This window comes from Pinus tabuliformis, chromosome 8, assembly GCF_031772625.1.
Source record: "Pinus tabuliformis cultivar Carrire ecotype Pingquan chromosome 8, CPIR1, whole genome shotgun sequence".
Lineage (NCBI taxonomy): Eukaryota > Viridiplantae > Streptophyta > Pinopsida > Pinales > Pinaceae > Pinus > Pinus tabuliformis.
In genome coordinates, this window is record NC_142294.1 from 2058221103 (window position 1) to 2058232884 (window position 11782).

The following is an 11782-nucleotide window of genomic DNA, read 5'->3' on the forward strand; positions in this document are numbered from 1 at the left end:
AGGATGCTTAGTAGGGTGGTACTTGGATTCCTCAAGCCACTAGAGTACATAGACTCCCACTTACCAAGTCTCGACCTCAACTAGTCTTAATGGGATGAGTCCAATTTGGTACTCAGTTCCTAAAAGATATCCTCACAGGGATTGCTTGAACCTCTCAAGCCTTCTCAGTTCTGTCTGCTCGATGCTACCTTAGCTTTGTTGGTCAACTCGACTTCTTCTATTCTCTTCTTCTTGCTTCACTCTTCATTCTTTCTCTTCTGTCTCACTGTCTCTTCTCTGTTCTTTGTCTGTTCATGGCTTAAAGCCAATCTGTCCCTTGGTTGTTTGCTTCCTCTTCCGTCCCTTCGGTTCGCCTACCTCTATCCACTTGGAATTCCTTGCTTCTGTTTCATCGCCACTGTGCAACGTTGCGCAGATAAGTGGCCACTTGTCTCATGACGAACTGAGCGCTAGCCCTTCCTCGAACGATCATTATTTCGGTTACTTTGTGAAATGATTCATCTGCCAGCTCAGCGATCAAATCAGACTTCAAATGTTTATATGCCTTAGCTTATTCTTCCCATCAAATCTAGTCTCCCACTGGGTGCAATCTCTGTCGTTTGATCTGGGGCCTCCAGATCCTACGGTCATCGCTTTTATCGTGTGGTTGACTTGCTCGATTGTTAGCCTACGTTGACAGCGGTTTTCTCTATCATATGCCGGACATGCATCATTCAATGTACGGCATCGCTTGTTCCTCTGCCAAACCCATTTACCAACCGAAATGCCTCCGATATTCTGCCGGTTTTGGAGCGCGGGACCCGCCTGTCGGTTTTAGCGCTTTTCCCACAGTTTTCCAGTTTTCCTTGTGACCGAGCACTTGGGGCTTTTCCTTCTCGAGGGGTTTATCAGAAACAACCTCCGTTTATGGGTTTGAACCTCCCAACTACCATTTTTGCGCCATGCATAGTCCCCATGGGCTAACGGTCAGCGCGCTTTGACCGAAGGTCCTCGTTGCTCTGTGCTGGCTGCAATTTACCATTATACAGAGGTTATTTCTGATAGCTCGTTGCTTACAAGATTTTGAAGTCTGTCATGATTTGAAACAATCATAGAACTCTGATAATTCTCAAGGATCCAATTCAAATCAACGGAGTGGGAATTTTTTCATTGTTCAAGAAAGCTCCAAGCATTGGTGCAGCCTTGGTTGAGCTTGAAGTTGAGGCTTGGTGCAACAACCATTTGTAATTGTAAATTTTTTACTACTTTTTAAGCATTGGCAACAGCGGTGAGAACAATTCCCTCTCTATTATTATGAAATAGATTGCAATTGTAGCATGCATGCTCTATTTCTAAATCTGTCAGTGGTAATGATTTAGGGTTAACCGCACTTCCATGTCTTCATTCCTTTACATTTTCCCCTTTGTACTACTCTATGTGTCCTGCATGCAAAGGGATTGTGGTAGTTTGTTTTATCTTTGAGCAACCATTGAAGTTGAATACCATGTTCCTCATTTTGGTTTTAAAAGAAACATGCATTCCAAAGCTTTGATTATTTGTTAAGAATACACAGAGCCCAAGTTATGGTTGGCACTACAGACCTTACCAGGTGAAAACTACCCTGTAAATTGTTAATATCCTCATTCGTTCATAGGATTGTAAACCAAACTCTATGCATTTTTTAATCAATTAAAAAAATTGTGGGTTTTCGAAGTTTGAAAAGAAAGAATTGTGCAAAGGAGTCTTAGATCATATAATGGAAAAATATTAGGTAATTCTTAGTTATATTCCATTATGTATGCTTGCCTTTGACCATGTACCATCTACTTCATAACTCAGTATTGGTTTCAACTCAAAATGCTTGTCTCCTCCTCTAGATGCATATTACACTTTTCCTTACTCTATCCCTCTATTGTGAGCCATAATTTCTACTTATAGAGCATATGTTTTCCATATTGATTTTCACCATGTAAACCTATAACGTCGAAGAGCTTCAGGCTATCAAATTCATGCAAAATGGTGCTTAGTCAACCACCTATTTTCGTATTTGTTAGCTAAACCTCAGGTAAACTTTTGGTTATTTTTATATGTTTCTCTTTGACCATGTATAGTCTATTATGCGTATTTGTAAGGGCAATATCCCACCCTCTATCATTTTTACAAAGCATGAACCAAAGAATATATGCATCATGTTTATTTTATCTCTATTTTTGGCTATGAAGTCCATGCGAGATAACGCTTAGTTGACCATCTATTTTTGTATTTGATCTAAAAAAAGCCATATTGGCTGCTACTTCCCCATTGAAACCTTTTGTTCACTTCTCATGATTTTTGTCCCACTTAGGAGACGGTGATCTAAAAAATTCAACCACATCGAGGGCTTATAACCTTGAATAACTTATGGGAATTTTATTATATTTGAGATTTACATGCAGTAACATCATAATGTTTGAGTTACTAAAGCAATTTATGTATTATGAATTTATCATTTCAAGTAAATAATTAATTAAATTTCTATATGCATTCAAAGAGATACTGCCTCAGACCTATTGCTCCATGCATTGCGTATTTACTATACAAAATAAGTTGTTGGTTCTTACTATATGTTTTCAAAGAGGTAGCCTCTTAATAACTCCACATGAAATTCCACTTGTTGACCCCCATGGTCTTTTACTTGTATTGTTAATATGGTCAAATATTTGGGTAACTTTATGAACCAATAGTGATAAAAACATTTCTTGGCTACAGGACAACCACATCATCCTTGTCACCAATTTTTCTTTTGATTACGTGAGCCTGAAGTACAAAGGGATAAATTCATCCCCTTGCCATACTCTCACTTTTTATCTTCCTTGTGTTGGTATAAAATTTCCCTATGGCACCAATGTACTTTATCCAAATTTCTTTAATACTACCCACTTGTTGTTGGCTCCATTGCATGCAAGTTACTTTTTAATGACATATTATTTGTCCCACATTTCTCAGTCTTCAAGAGTTTTGTTTAGATGCATGCTTTACATGGATTTCTTCAACAAATATTATTATAAACAACCTCAAATTTATAAATCTCTATCATCATTACAATTTATAAAGTTTGCAACAATGTATACCCTTGATGAAGACAAAAGAATTCATTTATAACTCCTTTTTCCCGTGCACCTTTTATACATCAGCCAATCCTGTAAAATTTCTTGGGTTACTAAATGATCTCTCCATGAAAAAATTGATTCTTTTTACATGCATCGACACATTCCCCATTCTCTAGTGAACTATTTCCCATTCTCACTTTATCACACGCCCTATTAGTTACATAAACATGTTTTTAGATCAACTTTGTTTTGTTGTTACATTGTCTCATGGTTTAGGGATCATGTTGTGTGAACGGATAACATAGTGAATGTTCATAACGAGTTTTCACAACAAGGGTGCACACAATAATAGAAGAGGGCATGGCAGACATGGAAATGTGTCGTGGAGGGAATACTGCAATAAAATAATATGATTTTATATTCATTTTCACGATGAATCTAAGGAGGTTAACCAACTCACTTAGAAAATGCATCTTTCCCTAGGAGGCTTTCCACCTCACCAACCCATTCCACAAGCCTCCTAAAACATTCCTTAGCCACACCCAAACATTATTGAGATTCCGTAACAACAACCCTTACAACCACAAAAACCACCTCTATTTGATGGATGGAACCCAAACCCCATTGCACAACCTTCTGTACATGCATGATGGCCATTTGTTTCTCATCATGTTGTGCCCCATGTGCTCTTTACTCGCCAAGTTCCTTCATCTGCTTCACAAGCTATGCCTTAACAACGCAACCAACCTTTGCAGCCAAGCTTCATCCTCCTATAGCCCATGCACTTTCTTCATTAATGGCCAACTCTTCACATTCTCGCGCCTTTTCTTTTGGGATGGGTGATAGGCTATATATTTCTATTGAGGATATGTTTTGAGAGATACATGCTCATGAGAAAGAAGGAGACAATAAAGGAAAATAGGTAGATGATAAATATAGTAGAGATCCTGAGCATCCTGGACTTATGTGATGCATTGATTTACCTTACTATTTAGATTTCATGTAGATTCATCTTTTTGGCATATATTTTACAATACACTTTGCAACATACTTTCCTATCACACAAACTTTTGTTTTTAGTACATTCTACAATACATTTTTAGCATAGTTTATTTTATGACAACACTATTTTTGGGCATGTATATATTTGGTGACATATTATTTTGGGAGTTACAAGTAGATATGTCATGGCTGATATTGTCTATTTAAGTGTTTATTTTTCTATGGTTATACTATGCATGTTTATGTGGGGAGGTACAAGGGATATATTTTGGATTATATGATATGAATGATGCAACACTTTGTTTCAATCAAACTATTATTTTATGTTGTACTTTTACATGCGTGATTCACAAAGGTGAATTTAGTTCATAAGATGTATGAGGGGGGGCCCACCTACCGAAACTCATTTTTAAAAGTTAATTAATTTAAAAACTCCTTTAGAACTCTTCTTCCCGAATAATAATAAAACATAAGTCAAGTGAATTAAAATAATGAGAAACTAATCTCCAAAACAGTTAGTCTCTCTAATTGTTCCATGGTAATACAAAAAGAGAATAAGACAATGAAGGAATGGATGGAAAATATATATGGAGAGACTTTTTCTAAGAAGTGATAAGGAGGAGAGTAGATTCATCTCTTTCTTCTGTGATCTTTTCAGAGAGCTTTGCTGATTTTTATCATATCAGAATGGCCACAGAAGGATTCTCATTGTTGTTCTATTTTATTTTTGTCATCTAAGTGTCTTTGTATGGGTCCTTTTACGTCATAGATACTTGTGAATTAAGTTATGATCAATAATCCTTGTAGGGAATAAATGAACAACAAGCTCTGCTCAACTTTAATTAATAAAATCAGTCATTTTTCAACCATATTTATTGTGCATACCTTTCTGGAACTGTATCTATATTCGTGAACAATTTATGTTGAAATTTCAATGTTTATAAATCTTATAGCAGTTTGCTAAATGTTTTTGTAGCCTTGTGGATAATAGAGCATTCCTTTAAATCTACTCATAAAATTAGTTTTCATTTCAGTTTATTACTGATCATATCTTTCTTTTGTTTGATGTTATATATTTTTCATACTATATATGCTTATGTTTTATTTTTTCAAATATGTATTGTACTATTTAATTTCCCTTGTTATAAATATTTTTTGTAAATAAATAACAAATCACAAAACCAAGGGCGCTAAGCATCGAGTCTAGTCCCACTATCTCACACGCCTAATGATATTTGAGGGTTTGTCAGTGAGGTCTAAAAAATTCATCTGTCAACATCTTTTGGCGACCATATTGGGGAAATTGATCTACATATCCCTAGTTTATTAATCTCTCTAGCTATATGACAATCTAGTCCCCTAACCAACGAAATATTCCAATCCAATTGAATGATCATAGGAATATCACACATTCTTTATTTGATTACATTCTCAATTATTAAAATTATTTTGATGAACTTAAACATTGGATTTTAAACATCTGTGGTTCATTTATTTTGAGTTAAGCTTTAGAATATCCACAATAATAACCATTATTCGTCAATGTTTCAAATCCCAATAGGGATCCATCATCAAGACTATTTTGAATGAAGATAATAGAAGATCTTAATCATAGGATAAATAGTTATAAGATAATTTGTTTTAAGGAAGATGAAGGTCAACCACTAATAAATTAAAACCTAAAATTTTTATTATAATAATAATTATTATCAATAGTGTTCTTTCATAATTTATAACAATATTTAAAGTTTTTTATAATCCTTTAATAATTTTTATAATGCTCTAATGTTATTATAAACAAATGATTAAATTTTTAATTATTATTAAAAACAAATATATGGATGTTTTTTAATAATTATAGATTTTTTTATAGTAATATAAATACTATTATAAATAATGAGAGTTATTAGTAATAATATTATAACTAATTAGTTTATTAATAACATTAATAAGATTCATTAATACTATTTTAATATTATTAAAATAATTAATGTTCTTTTTTCTAAAAGAAAATAATTAATTAATTAATAGATATTATAATAATTAAATACTAATTATTATAATTAATAATTAATAATAATAATATTTTTTTTATTTTATTTTATTTATAACATAAGATTAGAGGTTATTTTACAAGGATAGGAGAACAATTTCCTGAGTTGTTATACCTGAGACGAATTGGCGGTCCTGATCTACCTGATTAAAGGTAGCCAACTTCCACTAATCTCGATACCATTGTCCATGTTGAGATTCTGCAGATGCTTTATACTCTCAAGAGCCTCTCTAATCTTTCGCCTATGGTACTACTCTTCTCTTGCGATAATTGAGGCGCTCCCCAAGCAAAAATGGTGATTATTTTTTGAGGAATGTTTTGCAAGGGTCGAAGTAAGAGACATTCCATTCTTAATATCTGCTCCATGTTCTTTTAGTATTTTCTGCAGTGAATGACTTGTTTCACCAATGTAACTCTTGCGATAAGAACAATTAATTTTATAAACTCCCTCATACCTTGTTTAATTGTTCCAGGTGCTGAGAACTGTGTGACTATGTCTTTCCTTCACAGTATTTTGGCAATCTTATTTGTCACCCCTTAAATATATGGTAGGAATACTCTACCACAATGAAGTTGGTCTTGGTCTTCAGCCTGAGGCTCTTGGGATAACACCCTCTTTTCAGCTCTCTCTATAGCCTTTTTAATTTCTTTTTCTTTATAGCCTATACCCTTAAATACCGAAGATAAATTCTTCTTTTCTTCGTCTATATGCTCAAAGTTAGATATTCGAAGGGCTCTAATAGCAAGAGTGTTAAGAACACCAAACTTCTGGGAAGGGTGATGGTAGGATTCAGTGTGGAGGTGGCTTTCTTGTGTGAGTTGACTTCCTGAATACTTTATGCCCTAAAGAGCCATCCTTTTTCTGATGATAAGTACGTCTAAAAATGGAATGCTCTTGTTCTCCTCCAAATCCATAGTAAATTTTATTTAAGGAGAGATAGAGTTAAGGTACATAAAAAATTTATCAAGCTCTATCCTACTATGAGTCCATTTTGCATTGGTATGATCCACAAATCACTTCCACCAAGTTGGCCTCAAAGGGTATGATTCAAGGGATTTATTTTCAAAGTACTCCATGTATAAGTTGGCCAAAATTTGCGAGAGGGGTGATCCCATTGCCACCCCAGATGTCTGCTCATAATATCCTCCTTGGAAAGTGAAAACAATTGACCGCAAACAAATCTTAATAAGTCTTGCAGTTTCTGGATCAGTAACCTCCTTTATAACCTAAATAGTCTAATCTAGAGGAACCTTGGTGAATAAGGATACCACGTCAAAACTTACCATGATGTCATCCTGGTCCACCCTCACTATTCTATAAGATTCACAAAATCATGGGAGTCTTTGATAAAAGAATCAGTATTTCCAACAAGAGGCCTTAGGATCTTGGCAACATACTTAGTGAGTTCATAGGTTGGGGAACCAATGGTATTAATTATTGGTCTAAGAGGAGCCCCTTCTTTGTGGATCTTGGGCAACCCATAAATTCTTGGGATAGTTTCACAAGAAGGAGTTAATATTTTCTTTAATTTTTCATCAAGGCTGGAATCTGAAATTGCCTTCTTGACCTCTCTCATGATTTTGGGAATGGGATTAGTGCTAAGCTTCTTATAACTGCCACAACTAAGGTGTTCATTCATTTTACAAATATAGTCTTCTTTATCCAGGATCATGGTTGCCCCTCCCTTATCTGCCTTAAGAACCACAATTTTATCATTATTCTACAGAGACCTAAATACAATTTGTTCTTCTCTACTTAAATTACTCTTGGGAGCTTTAGCCTTTCTCATTATGAGGGAAAATTGTTGCCTTAATGCCTCCTTATCTTCTAAAGAGAGGTTATTTATCCCATCCTCTATGCCACAAATGATACTCTCAACAAGGATGCTCCTAGGAGAAACTGCAAACCCTAAATAATTAAACAAGGTATGAGGTCTGTCAGGGATAATATTGATAAACATCAACTCAAGGGAGTTTATAAAATTAATCGTTCTTGTGGTAAGAGTTACACTGGTGAAATAGGTCGTTCGCTGTAGAAAAGACTAAAAGAACATGGAGCAAATATTAAGAACGGAAGGTCTCGTACTTCAGCCCTTGTAGAACATTCCTAAAAAACTAAGCACCATGTTTTCTTGGAGAGTGCCTTAATTATTGCAAGGGAAGAGCAGTATCATAGGCGGTAGATTAGGGAGGCTCTTGAGATTATAAAGCATCTGCAGAATCTCAAGAGGGACAATGTTATCGAGATCAGTGGAAGTTGGCTACCTTTAATCAGGCAGATTAGGACCGAAAATTTGTCTCAGGTATAAGAACTCAGGTAATTGTTCTCCTATCCTCGTAAAATAACCATCTAATGTTATATTATAAATAAAATTAAAATAATTATTATTATTATTCTTAAGAATAATAATTATTATTATTGTTATTAAGTATTTATAATAATAAGTAGTATTTAATAATAATAATTATTATTATTATTATTAATTATTTATAATAATAATTAGTATTTAATTATTATAATATCTATTAATTAATTAATTATTTTCTTTTTAAAATCAGAACATTAATTATTTTAATAATATTAAAATAGTATTAACCAATATTATTAAAATGGTATTAATCAATATTATTGTTATTAATAAACTAATTAGCTATAATATTATTACTAATAACTCTCATTATTTATAATAGTATTTATATTAAGTATTGGGGGTTTTCGCAGTGCATTATATTAGATATCGTTTCGGGATTCAACTGGGTTAAGTAAGTCATTCATCTATGACCATTTCCATGAGAGGTAGTAATAAATGACTAATTTCTCATGATTTTTGAATAGTCCACTTAGCACTCATTGCATTGGGTAATACTCACAAGGGTGAAGAAGTGGGATTGAAACTAGTGAAATGAATTACATAGCATCAATCATCACTTTCGGCGCTTGCACCTGGTAACTAGGACTTCCCGAGAGGTCACCCATCCCAGATCGCCTCTAGCTCAAGCGCACTTGAAGCAAGAGCGTGTGACTTAGAGGGAAAAATCTTCAAACATATTCCAAAAATCCAAAAAAAATCTACAGGCAAAGGAGTGGGGTCCTTTAGCTAGCAATTTCCATGCTTTCCTAGTTTAGGATAAGAATAGAATTAAGAATAAATCATGCTAAAACAATTGTTTATGGATAAGCTATAACAAAGCTTTACGCTTTAATTCATTCTATGTAAAAGCATGCTTTTGTAAAAGATAATGGCCGAGAAGGCTTTATCTATTGATATAAATAAAATAACGGGAGGCTCATAGTGAGGGAGTCGAGCCTGGAAGCATTATCATCTGCATGCACCTCTTTCTGTTCATCTGAATTAATGGTTCTCTATTAATTAATAATTGGATGCATGTATTTGTTCAATTGCTTTCTTCTGAGTTTGAATAACGATGAATTAGCCTTATTTTCCAATTGATGCTTAGGCTGAAGATTTTAGAATCGTTTTTCCTTCATATCGGCGAGTGCAGGCTTCTTGAATCGTTTTATAGAATTCCACGGCCAAACTCTATTTTACACAGAGAAATAAAAAAATCACTTAGCCGGAGCATGGTTCCGGATCTGAAATTCTATTGGATTTGGTTCATACCCATATTGGGTCCGAACCAATATCGCGTCGCAGAACCTCAAGTGGAGCGGAAGACCATTAAAAACGTTGAACTCTAATAGCACGACATTATCGGAGCCGAAACGCTATAGGGAGACTTTAATAATTTATCGGGTCCGCGATTGTTATCGCATCGCAAGGTTGGAGTGGGAAGAGCCAGGCCTTTGGAACAGTGGAGTCGCTAATTGGAATCTCCAATAACACCACGTGTTATCGCATCGGAGAAGGAGCGTTGAAAGGAGCCAATAGTGTATATTGCGTATAACGCAATACTTTGAATATTGGAGCGTCGATAGTGTAATTCTTCATATTTAACACAAAGCCTATTTATAAGCCGCGACATTGGTTTAAAGCATCGATAGTGTATTTTGTTCCTTTGGAACAAAATCCCCATCGATTGTGTTTTGCATTGAAAACACAGTTTTCGCAGTTTAAAAGCACGATAGTGTTTTTGTGTAATTCTTTTGGAATTATAGTCCCAATAGAGGATGAGGGCTCTATGTGAGAAATAATGTTGATAACAAGGGTTGGGGTCATCAAAGGAGAACCCAGGAGGCTGTCAATTAACAGTAAATGACTGATACGCCAATTGAAGCAGAGGGAGAAATTTGGCTAGATATTGACGAAATTGTAGCCAGATTTGTGAGGCTATCTATATTCCCTGTACCGAGGCCACCATTAGTGGTATTAGAGCGACTAGCTGACATTGAATTGAATCTCAAAAGCAGGAGAAGGAAAGTTATTATGGCTTTCAAAGTTGGAAGAGGACATGGACGTGGTGGAAGAGGACGGCCTGTTGCAAACGCTAAAGTAATGGAAGCTGTGCAACAAATGCAAGCTAGATTGGATGCATTAACAACAGGCAGAAACATAGATGATGGAGATGTTAGTGAACCTGAGGTTGAAGCTGCAAAGGAGGAAGTTGTAGAAATTACTCCTGAGATGAGGTTCTTTCAGTCAGTATTGAGATCCACAGCTAGGCCAAAGACCAAGGTTCCAATATATGAAGGAGGACTGAATCCAAAAGAATTAATAGACTGGATTAATGGCATGGAGAAATTCTTCGATTATGAAGAAACATAAGATGAGAAGAAATTAAAGTTTGTTGTCACCAAGTTAAAAGGCCATGCAGCTCTTTGGTGGGATGGTGTGCAGGCAGAAAGGAAGAGACTTGGCAAGCAACCAATCAAGAATTGGAGCAGGATGGTAGCAGAGTTAAGAGGTAAGTTTCTGCCAAGTAATTATCAGTGAACCTTGTTCAGACAGATGCAGAATCTTAGACAGAGTTCTTTGACAGTGAAAGAATACACAAAGGAATTCTACAAGGTAAGCATAAGAGCTGGAGAAGCCCAAGATACAGATGAGAAGGTGGCCAGATATACGAATGGTCTCAGGATGGACATTCAATATGAGATAAGTCTAATGTCTCCTAAAACAGCAGAGGAAGCTTATCAGATATCACTGAAAGCTGAAGAAAAACTCATGAGGAAGTAGTCTGCCAGAGGGAGAGGTACTTTCCAAGGAAGGGGAAGTCAAGGTGGTAGAGGGAGCTCTACAACACCTAAATATGGAGCTAGCAGCAGCTCAACCTAGCATGCACCCACAGGAGGTGATGTAAGAGGCAGAGGGAGTTTTATTAGAGGAAGAGGAGGGCGAGGAAGAGGAAGGGAAATAAGATGTTACAGATGTAACAAATTGGGACACAGAGATTTTGAGTGCCCAGATACTGCAGAAACAAATTAGAGGAATGCCATTGTTGCTCAAGCTGGGAGAAGCAACAACAACAACATTGACAAAAGAAGAAAATATACTAGAGAGGGGAGAATATTTGGTAATTAATAAAGTTTTGCTCAATTGAGTAAAGGAGGTGGTTGAACCATCACAAAGAAAGAATTTATTTAGGACAGTGTTTAAATTCCAAGGGAAATGTTGCAGATGATCATTGATAGTGGCAGCACTGATAATTTGGTCTTACAGAAGTAGTGGAGAAATTGAAGCTGAATACAATGAAACATCCA